Source organism: Eumetopias jubatus, unplaced genomic scaffold, assembly GCF_037043125.1.
Source record: "Eumetopias jubatus isolate StellerSeaLion01/CBP00866 unplaced genomic scaffold, mEumJub1_p1.0 scaffold_3, whole genome shotgun sequence".
In the NCBI taxonomy this organism is placed as follows: domain Eukaryota; kingdom Metazoa; phylum Chordata; class Mammalia; order Carnivora; family Otariidae; genus Eumetopias; species Eumetopias jubatus.
In genome coordinates, this window is record NW_028274809.1 from 96,820,388 (window position 1) to 96,834,086 (window position 13,699).

Sequence of the window (13,699 nt, forward strand, 5' to 3'; positions counted from 1 at the left end):
TGGACAGAGCCAAGGACCATGGAGAACAGTGGACTGGGGAGTTTCTCTGGGGGGAAAAGAATCCGTGGGAGCTAATCAAAGAATGTGCCCCTCCCCTCCCTTAGGACAAGGGGCTGCTTGTAATGTCTGCTTGGAGGGACTGGAGGGACTGTTTATACTCCCACGCTGCCACCTCCAAGTGGGAGTGTTTATTGTGTTCCTGCCCCTAATTGCATATTGAGTTTGTCTGTGGGAGCAAGTGACTTACTTAATTTCTGAAGCGTCCCCACCTAAAGGAGGCACATCCAAACTTGCTAGAGAGGTGCTTGTGCCTTATGCATGGATCCTGGACTTTGAGTTCAGAATGGTACCTGGAGGGGAGTTTGACATTGTCTCTCTCAGGGAGGGTAAGTGTCCGCTTACGTGTGCAGGGAAAGGAACTGCATGTATGGTGTACAGCATACAGATGGTGGTGGATTATGTTCTTATTCACCAAATATTGTGGTACCCTTCTCTGCAGGGCCTCTCCCTGTGGTGGGAGGGCTTTACATCCTGATCCTTTGGTATTCAGTGTGACCATTTGATTTGCTTTGACCAATGACATGTGTGTGTTAGAGGTGACAGGAGCCGCTTCTGAGCAGAAGGATTAAGAACCCCAGTGTTCACTTTTCCCTCTGCTATGACAACTGGTGATATTCTAGATAGAAGCTGCTTTTCCAGCCTTGGTTCTGGAGTAAGGATGATGCAGAAGAGACCCACAGCTAACCCACAAAGAGTGCAGCATATAAAAAAATTAAAATTCTGTTGTTGTAAGACCCTGCATGCTAATACTAATGAAGAGGGGTTGGGCACCCTGACAACTCTGAGCAGCCTTGGGTCTCTCTTGCATGATGACTACCAACTGCAGAAGAACACAGCCTTTTGGCTGCCCAATTTTACTGTCCTCTCTGAGGAAGACCGAGTCCCTTCACATTTCAGCATGCCTGCCATCAACAGTAGATTTTGGAGAGCATCCTGGGAAGTGCCAGCCTCTAGAGAACCTCCTGTTTACCGTATTCATCTCTGTGGAGCAGAGACTGTGGGAAGACCTTGGTATTCTAGGTTCTGAGCTAATAGAAGCTGGCTGGACACAGCCAGATATTTCAAGACGGTGGCAAGTCAGAGGGTCCTTCTGTTCTTACCTGCTGGGGATTTCTGTTGCCTTGGTGACATCTTAGTCTTGGCATTCTCATTACATGATGAAGACATTGGTGGTGACAATGGGAAGGATGAGAAGATAAAAGAGGTGGTACCCATAGCTGGTTCTAGGCAGCAGAACTGAGGCTCAGGTATTGAGGTAAATTAAAGATACTTGTCCCCTGAAATCTGGATCAGCCTCAATCATCCAACAGAACCAGTACACCAATAGAATGTGGCTAAAGCAATAGTGTATGCCTTCCAAAGCTAGGTCAGAAGAAGCCTTGCAGCTCCTGCCTCGGTCTCTTAGAATGCTACCTCAAGACTCCAACTTACTGTGTAAGAAGTTTGGCTATCCTGGGATCACCATGTTGGCATAGTTGTATTCAGGTGCTCCAGCTGACAGTCCAGCTGAGCCCAGACTTCCAGCCAGTCCTGCCAAGGTCCCCAAAATATGAGTGAAACTGTCTCAGGCCCTTTAGTCCAGCCAACTCACCATCGAAATACCACAGACTGACCTCAGTTAATGCTGATATGCTAATAACTGGCCTGCTAAATATGCTAAATTTGGCCTGAATTCCAGACCCATAAAATTATGAGATATAATAAAATGGTGTTTCTTAAGACAGGAAAATAATGGAACAGATACACATGCACTTACTACTCACACCTTGGTGCCTGGTTTTCCTTTTCTCTTAATATGGATCCTTCATGTTGCATGCCTGGATGCTCTAACTAGATTTCACGCGTTCGGAGGCATGATTAGCCTGGGATCTCCACCTTCAACAGGGATTATCCAGATAAACTCGTCATTTAAACAGGGTTTGCGTTACCCTGAGGGCCCAACTTTGTTCTCAGCTTAAGTCTAACAAGTAATCAATCTAGTGTTTAGTGAGTACCTCCATGGGGAGGGAACTATACTGGATGGTAATGTATGAGGTCTTGCTACAGAAGGTAAAACAGCTCACTGTGGTTTAACACTCACATGCTTAATTAATTTTGTTTCTTACAGTTACCTTGTGAGGTAGGCATTATTTTATTATATGAACAAGTAAATTGAGGTCAGGCTGCAGAAATAGTAAGTGGCAGAGATGAGTTTTGAACATCTAGCAGGCTTATCCACCAAACAGGCTACCATGGATGTTAAAGCCTTATGAGACCATGGGATGTTAAAGCCTTCATTTTATAAATGAGAAGATTGAGGACCAGGAAGAGGGCATAGTATCACTGCTGCGTTCTATCACTAATCACGAATTCTTTGGCCAGTACAACTCCATCCTGGCCCTAAATGGTTTCTAGAGTGCAGGCCAAAACCATGTTGAGTGAGTGTCTTTAGAACTATTGCTTTAGGGAGGGAGGTAGAGGAGATGATGTTGGCACTGCCCTTTCTTGTATGTTCCCAGAGAGTGCAAGCCTTTGGTTATCCTCCTGTTTAGCTTCTGGCCGAGAAGTGGGGGCTATAACTTGGCCAATGAACAGTTCATGGGCCCAAAGCGTTGTATTGGTTTTATGGGCTTTTCTTTGGAGAAAGCATCCTCCATGAAACCATCCATCCCTGTGGTTTGGGATAAGTCACAGAGAGAGTTCCATTTTTACTTCAGAGCATGGAGAAACAGAAATAAGTCAGTGGGGCTGTTCATGAATCGGAAGTTACTCAAAAGACCATTCCTGGCTTGTCCTGGATCTCTTGGTCTGCTGGAATGGCAAGATCCAAGCTAGTACCCATCAGCCACAGTGGGAACTGTGAGGAGGCTTGTGCAGAACATGAAGTATTTACAAATGGAACAGGGACCCTGTGTGACCCTGGAGAAGTCCAGATGGAGTGAGTAACTCTAAGTTGAAGTCTCTCTGGAGGTTAAGTATTTATGAAGCACTTTGCACCCACAAGGTGAATGTCAATCATTTATCATCCAAACTCACAATATCACGGTAACATGTAAGTTTTTGTATTATGGCTGATGACCCAAACTTGAACTACTGCCTATGAGACAGGGGATATTTTCACGCACTTGGGAAATGTTTTTAATGCCATTGTGAAGCAAGATCAGGAACTTTTGAACTAAATACCTGAATCTTGATCCAGACCCATCATTACCATGCAAGCCTATAATTCTCTCCTGTGGCACTTCGGTGCTGGCTCTCCTGTTGTCAGGCAGCAGTGAAAGGTGAATTCTTTGATATGAATCCCTGACAACTCTTTCCTCTTTATTCCACAGCGTTGTGATTTGCCTTTTGTGCAGCCCTTTTGTTCTGAGATGACTAGATGACATATTGGGATGTTGATGATTTTGAATATGTGTATGGCTGAGAAGATCACACCAATTAATTTTCATCCAGAATTCAAGGTGAAAACTCTTTGGATTGTGGCAGTTGAAGCTGTTTGAAAAACTAGGGACTGATTGTTTTTTTCTGAAATCTCCAAGAAGCTGCCAGGAAGGCATAGCTATATCTTAGTTCTCATTCAACTGTTCATATGACCCCACTCACGAAAGGCCTTCTCTACTTAATCTACCTTAATCTCTCCAATTGTTTAAAACCCTATTCTACTTTTTGGCTAGAATTATTGACCATAGGATCTAAAAGGATTTTTATAGGTCATTTGGTCAAACCCTCTCGTTTTACCAATGAGGAAACCAAGATTCTAAGAGGAAGACTAGAATCCAGGCATTCCAAGTCTTCCTTCCATACCCTGTTTCAGAATCCTGTGGTGTTTGATGTTGTTAAATGTTTTTCCCATAGCTATACAGAATGATTTTTCACCTTGGATTTTTCTACATTCCCCAACATGCATTGCACAGGACTCATCCACAGCCAGTCAACAGTTGACTGTTAATGACCACCTGCAGTGCTGTGCTGAGAAGAACTCAATCAGATCTGCTCACGGCTGGCCCTCTCTCAATGGTCAAGTTTCTCCCCAAAAGTGACCTCTGCAGAGAGGACTTTAGCCACCCTAACTAAAGTGACATCCCTCCCCCATCCTCTCAGCCATACTCTATAACCTTTCCTTGCTTAACTGTATTTCTAGCACCTCTCTTTATCTGAAATGATCAATCTTTCTTGTGCATTGCCTCTTTTCCTACTGGAATGTGAACTCCAAGAGGGCAAGGACTTTGTTTCTCTCATCCACTACAATGTCTCTGTGCTTTTTAGGGTGCAGATGTGTAGGAAAAACTCAGTAAATATTGGTGGAATTGATGGCCAAACGCTGTATTGATTAGTGGTGTCTGCCATAGTCAATGGACAGACAAGTCATGATGTTAGTGCCAAGCTTTTGTCATGTCATCATAGGGTTGGGTCATTGGACAACCAATCCTGGATGACAAATTGGCTTCTTCCTGACATGCAGCTTGATTTGGCTTGACTAGTCATTAGGTACTTTGGAAATAGGAATTTCCTTTAATCACCAATTAAGAATTTAAAAGGAGAAGGGCACATTTTCTGCTGTTATCTCCTTCCCTCAAAAGTATTATAGTGTCTTATTGATCACAGAACTTCTATGATATTATGCAATTCTTCCCACAGCAAATATTTATTCATTGACCACTTGTGTTTTTTCAATGCCATTTTAAAAGGATTTTTGACTTTCCTATTAATCTAGAATAGCTGCACCATGGTACATGGGACACAGTGCACATTGGTGTGACCAATGAAGTTTCAAGTGTACAAAGCCATGAGCAAGTTCAGGTAACTATCCAAATTAAACTGTTTTAAAGTAAGGTGAGCAGCATCCATTACCTTAGCCCTGAATATTGGCTGTTCTCATCCATTCTTTCTTGGAAGTCAATATTTGAAATAGGCTAGTGTAAAGCAGGAGAGGCTTGGGGAAAAACAAACAAACAAACAAACAAACAAAAACCAAAGAGGGATTTAGTGCTTATATATAAAGTTACAAATTCATCTTGTTTTTTTTATCTCTTTTTAAAGAATTGTGGTATATATGGAAACATTTGTAGCAGGTAGAGGTTTTTGGAAATTGGCTCATTTTTAACCCAATCGATACTGTTATTTCATGTCAAAAGCAAGATATGTTTCAGTGCCCTGGTAAATCTGATCTGATTTAATATTCCCTAGGACTCTGGAGTTGTATACCATCTCTACTCTCCTAAATTTGATGGTGTCAATATGACCTGACATTTAATTATTTGCATAGCCTATTTAAAATTAAAATAGCAACAGGCACTCAGTTCTTTTCAAGTTTTAATACACTCTCCCTTTAAAAATATATTTTTCATAAATTACACTGCTGTCTGGCAGGCCATCACATTCTTCAGTTGCTGTAATAAAAGGGGAATGGTGCTATGTGAGTGTGAAATGTGAAACGTGGAGAAGAACACCGTGGTTAAACAAGAGCGGACACTGATCAAGTCCATTAATCAAAGTGCCTTTTAAATCTCTGCAAGTTGAGTACTGTAGCATCCAGGGATTTGATTAAAGAGGAAATATAAAATGGCAGAAGAGGTCCAGTAGCCACCTGGGCAGGTCACATCTCAGAGCCCCCGATTAAAAGGATGTTGCTTCCGGTGGGGTTTGTTTTCCCAGGGTCATTTTTTTGGAGTTTATTTGCTAAGGAAGGGTGGGTTTATTTGCTGAGGAAATGTGAGTTTATTTGCTAAGAAAAGCTCCAATGTTTCCTTCTCTTGGGTATTGGAAAATCACCAAGTCCATATTACAGAAGTGCAAATCTCTTCAGGCCAGTATCTCATGCCTTTCCATCTTTGGATTACCCTGATTCTCCTGATTTCCATGTATCATTATTCCCTCAATTCCAATGTCCCATATCCATGACCACAAGGATTCCCAAGCACTTTTTTTTTGTAAGCACTTTTGAAGCATATTTTAACCCTAGAGGCAATGTCTATTTTCATTGGTGCCACCTGGTTATTCTTTGATTTGTTCTTCATCTTGTTAATCAACTCATTCAAAAATATTGAACAGTTATAGCTAAGCTCAAAAATACAAGTGTGAAGAATGGTAAGAAGACTCCAGAGCTCTTCTCTAAGTGCTTACATCATGGAGGAGAGAGAGGTCCACAAAATATGGCGAGGTCTGGCTACCCCAGAGGCTATACGAGGTACAATAGGGGCAAGTAGAAAGGAACTCTGAACTCTCTGGGAGCGGTGTCAGGGAGGGCTCCCCTGGAAGTTCTCAGATGGGAGAGGAGCTGGGAGTCTGGGAACAGGAGATCCAGTGAGAGTGAATGCATGTGCAAGGATTAGAGGTGACATTGGAAACCTGGCTTGCTCGGGAATAGCAAATTTGGCAAAAGTGAGTGAGAATGAGGTGTGGAGGTGTGGGCAGGCAAGCAGGAGCCAGGTCATAAAGGATCCCTGTTCCAGGGGATAATGGGAAGCCATCCCAGGGTTTTCAATGGGTGAAATGTGTTAGATTTACATGTTGGAAAGACCATTCCTGGGGCAACATGGACAGTAGTTGGGAGTCAGAAGAGATTTGAGTGAAGGAGGAAACTAGGAGTTAAGCTTTAATCTGGATGAGAAATGGCTGGAGCAGGAGGGAAGAGGAATGGGAAAAGGAAATTTGGGACATGTTCTAGAAACCTGCAGGACCAGTTTGAGTTAAGACATCTGGTGAGAAGGAAGACTTCAACTCAGTCCAAGGCTGCTTTTACTCTGCTCATAAAACCTCAAGTAGGCAGATGATATGCCATTTGTGACCTACTATTGACTCTCTTGCTTCTAGAGGGGTCCTGTATTTTGGAGGTTTTGGCGGTCCACTTCACTGAGATGTCCACCAGGACAGGGAGGCCAAGGGCTGTGGGTTCCGTGGCCTGGCCACATCAGAACCTAAAGCCTCTGTGATAGTTCCACACAAGGCAAGTCGCACCTGTCATGCTAAGCTCTGGATTCTGAGTCCTGAGATTCTGGATTGAGCAATTTCCCCTTTTCTCTGCCAGTGCTTCAGGGCCTGAACACCTCTTACGTACTCTGTGTCTTTCTATGGGCAGGAGCTGCCAAGGCTTCTGATACAAAATGAGTGCTTAGCCATTATGGGCGAAAAGAAGAGTCTAGGCCATCTGCTGCTCGTCTGTCTTCCAGCACAGGTAAATGGGTGGATGGTCGTGCCATGCAGCTCCCACAGTGGTGAATATTGTGAAGAAGCAGAATTGGAGAAGGATGAACACTTCAGGGCCTGTGAGTTTGAACTGTTTGTGGGACTTAGGGGAGATTAGGTCTGGAACTGGAGTTTGAAACTTTTGGGACATATTTGAGATTTAAAAAAAATGGGATGAAAACCATCAATGTGTATGGCATCAGGACAGAGCCCTGGAAAACTTTTGTGTGTAATTAGGAAAAGAGGAGTGTTATGGATTGAGTGTTGTACCCACTCCTTCCCCATTCATATGTTGAAGGCCTAACTCACAAAGTGATGGTATTTGAAGATGGAGCCTTCAGGAGGTAATTTGTGTCATATAAGGTCCTACAGGTGAGGCCTTCAAGATGGTATTAGTGGCCTTAAAAGTAGAGGAAGAGAGAGATCTCTTTCCCTGCTTGCATGCTCTGAGGAACGTCCATGTGAAGAGAGGGGGTAGGTGCCATCTGCAAGCCAGCCAGAGAGCTCTCACTGGGAACTGAATCAGCCAGCACCCTGAGTTTGAACTTTTAGCCTCCAGAACTGTGAGGAATAAAGGTTGGCTGTTTAAGCCACCCAGTCTGTGGTATTTTATTATGGCAGCTCAGGGTGACCGAGATAGGAGCCCCTGGGAAAGAAAGGGAGGACTGACAGGATGCTAGAGGGAGAGCATGGAGAGGGCTTTGTGGGGTGAGCATCAGACAAGGAAAAAAAAGAGCTGGGAAACCTCTGAACTGGAGGTGTCTGGTGGACTCGGTCAGGCTATTTTGGGCTTGATGGTTGGTGTTGTCCATGTGTGTGTGGTATATGGCGCTTTTGGGTAGAATAAACCTATTAAGAAACACTATAAAGAGTGTTTCTTACTTGATTGTGCCCATTCTGATCATCAACAAATTTTAATTTTACAGATTTTTTTTCATATTGCAGTGGTAACAACTATTTATTATAAGAAAAAAGAATTTAGGATAAAGAAAAAAACATAAAGAAACTTGTATAAAATTATTATCTAAAAAAACTTCTTTAAAATCTCAGTTTAGAGTATTCCCTTCCTTGTCCCTTACTCTGTCTTTCTTAAATTTATATTGTATAATATTGTATGAATACAATGGGATCATATTGCTTTGTAACCTGACTTTTTCAACCTGATGAACTCATTCTATGCCAATAAATATTTATCCATGGAATAATTTTGTAAATGGCTATAATCAATCTCCTGTTGCTGGATATTTATTTATTTTAAAAAATTTTAAATTTTAAGTAGGTTCCACAGCCAACATGGGATTGAACTCATAACCTCAAAATCAAGAGTCACATGCTCTACCCACTGAGCTAGCCAGGTGCCTCCTATTGCTGGACATTTAGATTGCTATTATTAATGTTGGTGTAATGACTATCCTTACAGTCAAAAATTATTATACATTCTTAATTATTTCCTGTGGTTAACTTCCTTAAAGTAGAATTGTAGGGCCAAAAAGTATTCAAATTTTTAAGAAATCACAGCAGAGTCCAGCTGTTTGTGTCCTGTATGTATGAAATATTGAGAGAATTTCTTTAAGTCAGAATTCATTGACAGTGACTAATCCATCACCATTTTATTATATAGTTCACTTTGTATATTTATATAACTTGAAAACTAAAATACTTATAGTGAATTCTGGTGACAAAGTTTAGTTCTTTCACACTGAGTAAGTGGCTAGAACCCTTGACCAGTGGGACCAAGAGAACAGTCCCTCTTTTAGACTATTTTGGATATTCTTCTGCTTATTGCAGATTGCATGTATCTGTGTGAAATTCTTAATAATTATGTACTTGTCCAAAGTTCTGCTTTAAGGTGCTGACTTTATTGTAACTCATTCTTTTTTAAGATGTTACTGCTTGCTAGTCACCTGTTTTTCTACTGATGAGAAATGGTGTATGAGGTATGTCCTCTGACTTTCTAGTTTAAAAGTTCTGTGTTCTCTGAGGTGCTGAGTAGTTCTAGGAACCATGGTGGTCAAGGGGAATTTAAGTTTGTTCTGTTGGGAAGAGTTTCCTTCTGGGTGGTAGTCAGAGCTGAAAATAGATCTTTCATTGAGCTGTACTGCAGTGATTTCTCACGTAGGGCTCAGCGCATGACTGTAGAGCCACTTCACTCCTTCATGCAGCGAACACTAATCAAGGATCTGTTGCATGCCAGGCACCATTTGATGACAGTTGTGAGCAAGACAGACAACACCTCTGTCCATGTAGGCTTCCATTCTTGATGGGAATTCAGACAGAGAGCAAATAAAAAATAAGATAATATCACATAATTTTAAATGTCATGGTGGCAGCAGAAGAGATTGATACAATAAGTGTAGCTGGGGTAATGGTGGTAGGAATGCATCACTGGATTGGGTGAAGAGGTGATGTTTGAGCTGAGAATTGAATAATGAGAAGGGCCAGCCTCAGGAAGATCTGAGGGCAGAGTGCTTAGTGGAGAACATAAGTGCAAAACTCTCCCTCAGCACCGAGTCGGTATGTTGGAGCCACAGAAAGAAGGTAAGGGTGTCTGGGGCAGAGTGAGTGCACAGTGGGTGGTCAGAGATGAGGTGAGGGGCAGGTAGGGAGAGGTGATGTGGACCCTTGTGTGTTTTGGTAAGGACACCAGATACTTTCAAAGTGGGTTGAGAAGTTTCATGTGTTTTAAGCAGGAGAGTAGCATGTCTGTTTTATTTTTACAAAGACTGTAGGAAATGGATTGCAAGGTAGCAGAGAGATCCCTTGTCATGGAGTAAATAAAGAGTTTCTGGAAAGAAGGAGTACTAAACTCTGTTCAGTTCTTCTAAGAGGCTGAGATGAGGACAGAAAAACATCCTTTGGATTTAGCAAAATGGAAGCCATTAAGGACTTAGATAAGAGACTCTTCATTGCAGAGGTCAGGATGGAAAACTGATCAGAATGAGCTGAAGAGAGAAATGTGCTCAGGAGATACAGGGAGGGAGAAGCTCCGGGCTTGGGAGTGGCCACGCAGAAGTAAGGCAAAGGAATGCAAAAGGGATCAAGGGAAACTCTACATACTGCATGGGGTAACTTCCACCTCATTACCTTTACCAGCAATCAAAAAGCTGGCAGCGGTTAAGTGTGAAGGCCAGGAGGTGGGAGGACTTCTGCCTGGAGAAACTGTCTGGTGTAAGAATAACGCCACATACTGACATCTAGGAACCACAGCAAAGGTGTCAGATACTTGCTCCCTCATGCTCCGTGAGCTCACCAGGTAGTATACTGCACTCTGACACACTTAGCTTCCAGTTATGTTTTAGTGCCTTGCTTTTAGACGTGAACAGAAAGCCAATGAAGAACATAGAAGAATCTTTTATGATGAAACACAGAGCACAAAACAAACAAACAGGAAAAAAAAAAAAAGAAGAACCCGGAGAAGTCAGACAATGCGGAGAAGAGACAAAAACTTCCAATACCTTCAGTGACATAAGAGAAGATTTTACATTCATGGAAAACAATAGGATACTATAATGAAGGAATATTCAGAGAAAAAGATAAAAGGTTAGAAATATAAAATGTGCTAAAAGAATTGCTGTAATAAAGGTAAGGAAATCTTTCAAAACATAAAACATAACACAAAGCTAAAAAATTCATACTACTATGAAAAAAATAAAAACTGAAAGAAAAGGAAAATTTAGCTATTTGACAAACCCAAGATTTTAAACTGTAATAAAACAAAGTTTTTAGTGCTAGATATTAAATGAAATGAAAAAGAGACATTTATTGACATAGTTATAATTAAGTGGAAGAATGCATTTTAAGGAATATTGGTTTGTTTTTAAAACTATATTCATGCAAAACAAAGTCCAGAGGATATATATCAAAATAAGTATCTCACTGGATTGTGAGATTATGGGTTATAGTAGTTAGGATAGGCTGAACCACTGTAAAAACTAGACCTCAATTGTCAATGGCTCAAACTTTTAAAAACAGCATTATTGAGATCTAATTCACACTATCCAATTATCTTACTTAAAAAATGTTAAATTCAAGGTTTTTTAGTATATTCACAGGTATGTACAGCTATCACCATGGTGAATTTTAGAGCATTTCATCACCTCAAATAGAAGTCCTATACCCTTTAGCTAACTGTCATGCTTTATTCCTACACTGCTAACCTCCCAAAGATAAGCAACCACTGATCTACTTGCTGTCTCTGTAGATATCCCTATTCTTGACATTTAATATGAATCGAATCATAGAATATGTGGGCTTTTGTGACTGACTTCTTTCACTCCACTTAATGTTATCAAGGCTGGTCAATGTTGTGGCACGTATCAGTACTTCATTCCTTTTGATGGAATTTACTGTATTTTGTTTATCCATTCATCAGTTGATGGACATTTGGGTTGTTTCCACCCCTGCTTGTTACAATGCTGCTATAAACATTCAAGTACAATTTTTGTGTGTGTGTGTGGAGTATATTTTAACTTACCTTGGGTGTATATACCTAGAAGTGGAATTGGTTGGTCATGTTGGTCACTCTGCATTTAATTGTTGGAGGAATTGCCACATTGTTTTCTTAAAGTGGCTGCATCATTTTAAATTCCCACCAGCTGTGTAGGAACATTTCTATTTTCCATATCCTCACCAATTTGTTCATTATTTTTCTCATGTTGCTTATCTTTGTTGTCATATCTAGGGCTCCTTTGCCAAATACCAGGTTGTGAATGAAGATTTACCTCTATGTTTCCTCCTGAGATTTTTATAGCTTTAGTTCTTACGTTAAGGTCTTTGATTCATTTTGTATTTATCTTTGTATACGGTATGAGGTAAAGGTTCAGTTCCATTCTTTTGCTTGTGGCTATTCAGTTGTTCCAGTGTCATTTGTTGAAGACTATTCTTCCTCCTTTGAATGGTCTCAGCACTCTTGTGGAGAACAGTTGACCATTGATGTATGGGTTTATTTCTGGACTCCCAATTCTATCCCATTGATTTACATGTCTAATCTTGTGCTGGTACCAATCTGCCTTGATTACCATTGCTTTGTGGTAAGTTTCAAAACTGGGAAGTATAATCTCGCCTATTTGTCCTTTTTCTGGATTTTCTAAGCTATTCTGTGTTCTTGCAATTCCATGTGAATTTAGAAAAGCCTTGTCAAGTTCTACAATGAAGTCAGCTAGAATTCTGATAGATACTGCTTTGAATCTGTAGATTGGTTTGGGGATGATTGCCATCTTTTAAAATTTAACTTAATTTTATTATTTTTATTATTTATTGAAGTGTAGTTGACACACAATGCTACATGGGATGATTGCCGTCATAATATAATGTTGAGCCTTTGATACATAAACATGACATGTTTATTTATTTACTTAGCTCTTTAATTTCTTTCAATAATGTATTGTAGTTTTTAGCATATAAATTTAGCACTTTTTTGTTAAACTTATTCCTAAGTATTCTTTTTAATGCTATTATGAGTGCAATTGTTTCATAATTGCATCTTTGGATAATTTATTACAAGTGTATTAAAATACAATTGATTTTTATGTATTGATGTATCTTACAACTTAGTCAAGCTCATTTATTAGTTCTAATAGTTTTTTAGTGAATTCATTAGGATTTTCTATATATAAGATCATATCATCTGTGAACAGAGATAGTTTTACTTATTCTTTTTCAATATGATTTCCTTTTATTTATTTTTCTTCATTAAGTGCTATTATATACTGAATGTTTGTATCTCTCCCAAATTTATGTTTAAATCCTAACCCCTGATGTGATGGTATTAGGAGGTAGGGTCTTTGGTAATGTGATCAAGTCTTGAATGCAGAGCCTTATAAAAGAGATAGGAGGATACAGTGAGAAGACTGGTCAATGAATCAGGAAACATGTTCTCACCAAAGAATCTGTTGGTGCCTTGCTCTTGGATTTCCCAGCTTCCAAAACTGTGAGAAATAAATATTTGTTGTTTAAGCTACCCAGTCAGTGGTGTTTTTCTTACAGCAGCTCAAATGGGCTAATTGCCCTGGCTAGAACATTTAGTACAATGTTGAATAGAAATGGCAAGACTGGGCATCTTTGTCTTGTTCCTGATCTTAGGGGAAAAGCCTTCAGTTTTTCACCAGTAAGTAAGATGTTAGCTCTGGGCTTTTCATAGATGCTCTTTGTCAGGTTGAGGAAATTCCTTCTGTTCTTAGTTTGTGGAGTGTTTTTATCCTGAAATAATGTTGGATTTTGTCAAATGTTTTTGCTGTGTCTATTGAGATGATCATGTAATTTTTGTTTTTATGCTATTGATATAATGTCTTACATTAATTGATTTTCCTGTTTTAAACCAACCTTGAATTTCTGGGATAAATCCCACTTGGTCATAGTGTATCACTTCCTTTATACATTGCTGGATATTGTTTGCAAACATTTTGTTGAATGGTTTTACATCCATATTCATAAGAAATATTGGTCTGTAATTTTCTTTTCTCGTGGTATCTTCCTG

The 13,699-nt window shown here is 40.2% G+C and overlaps 1 protein-coding gene across 18 annotated transcripts in view; it reads left to right on the forward strand.

Moving 5' to 3' along the window:
• LOC114207321 (uncharacterized) overlaps positions 1-13,699 on the forward strand; it is a 107,707-nt gene that overhangs the window by 17,191 nt on the left and 76,817 nt on the right. For 15 of the 18 annotated variants that reach the window (XR_015767879.1, XM_088021747.1, XM_088021742.1 and 12 more), the window contains 2 exons: positions 3,372-3,500; positions 4,754-4,839. The exons of 2 other annotated variants lie outside the window; for them this stretch is intronic. The gene's annotated coding sequence lies outside the window, so the exon portion shown is untranslated. One more of the 18 variants, XM_088021753.1, reaches the window with a different exon arrangement.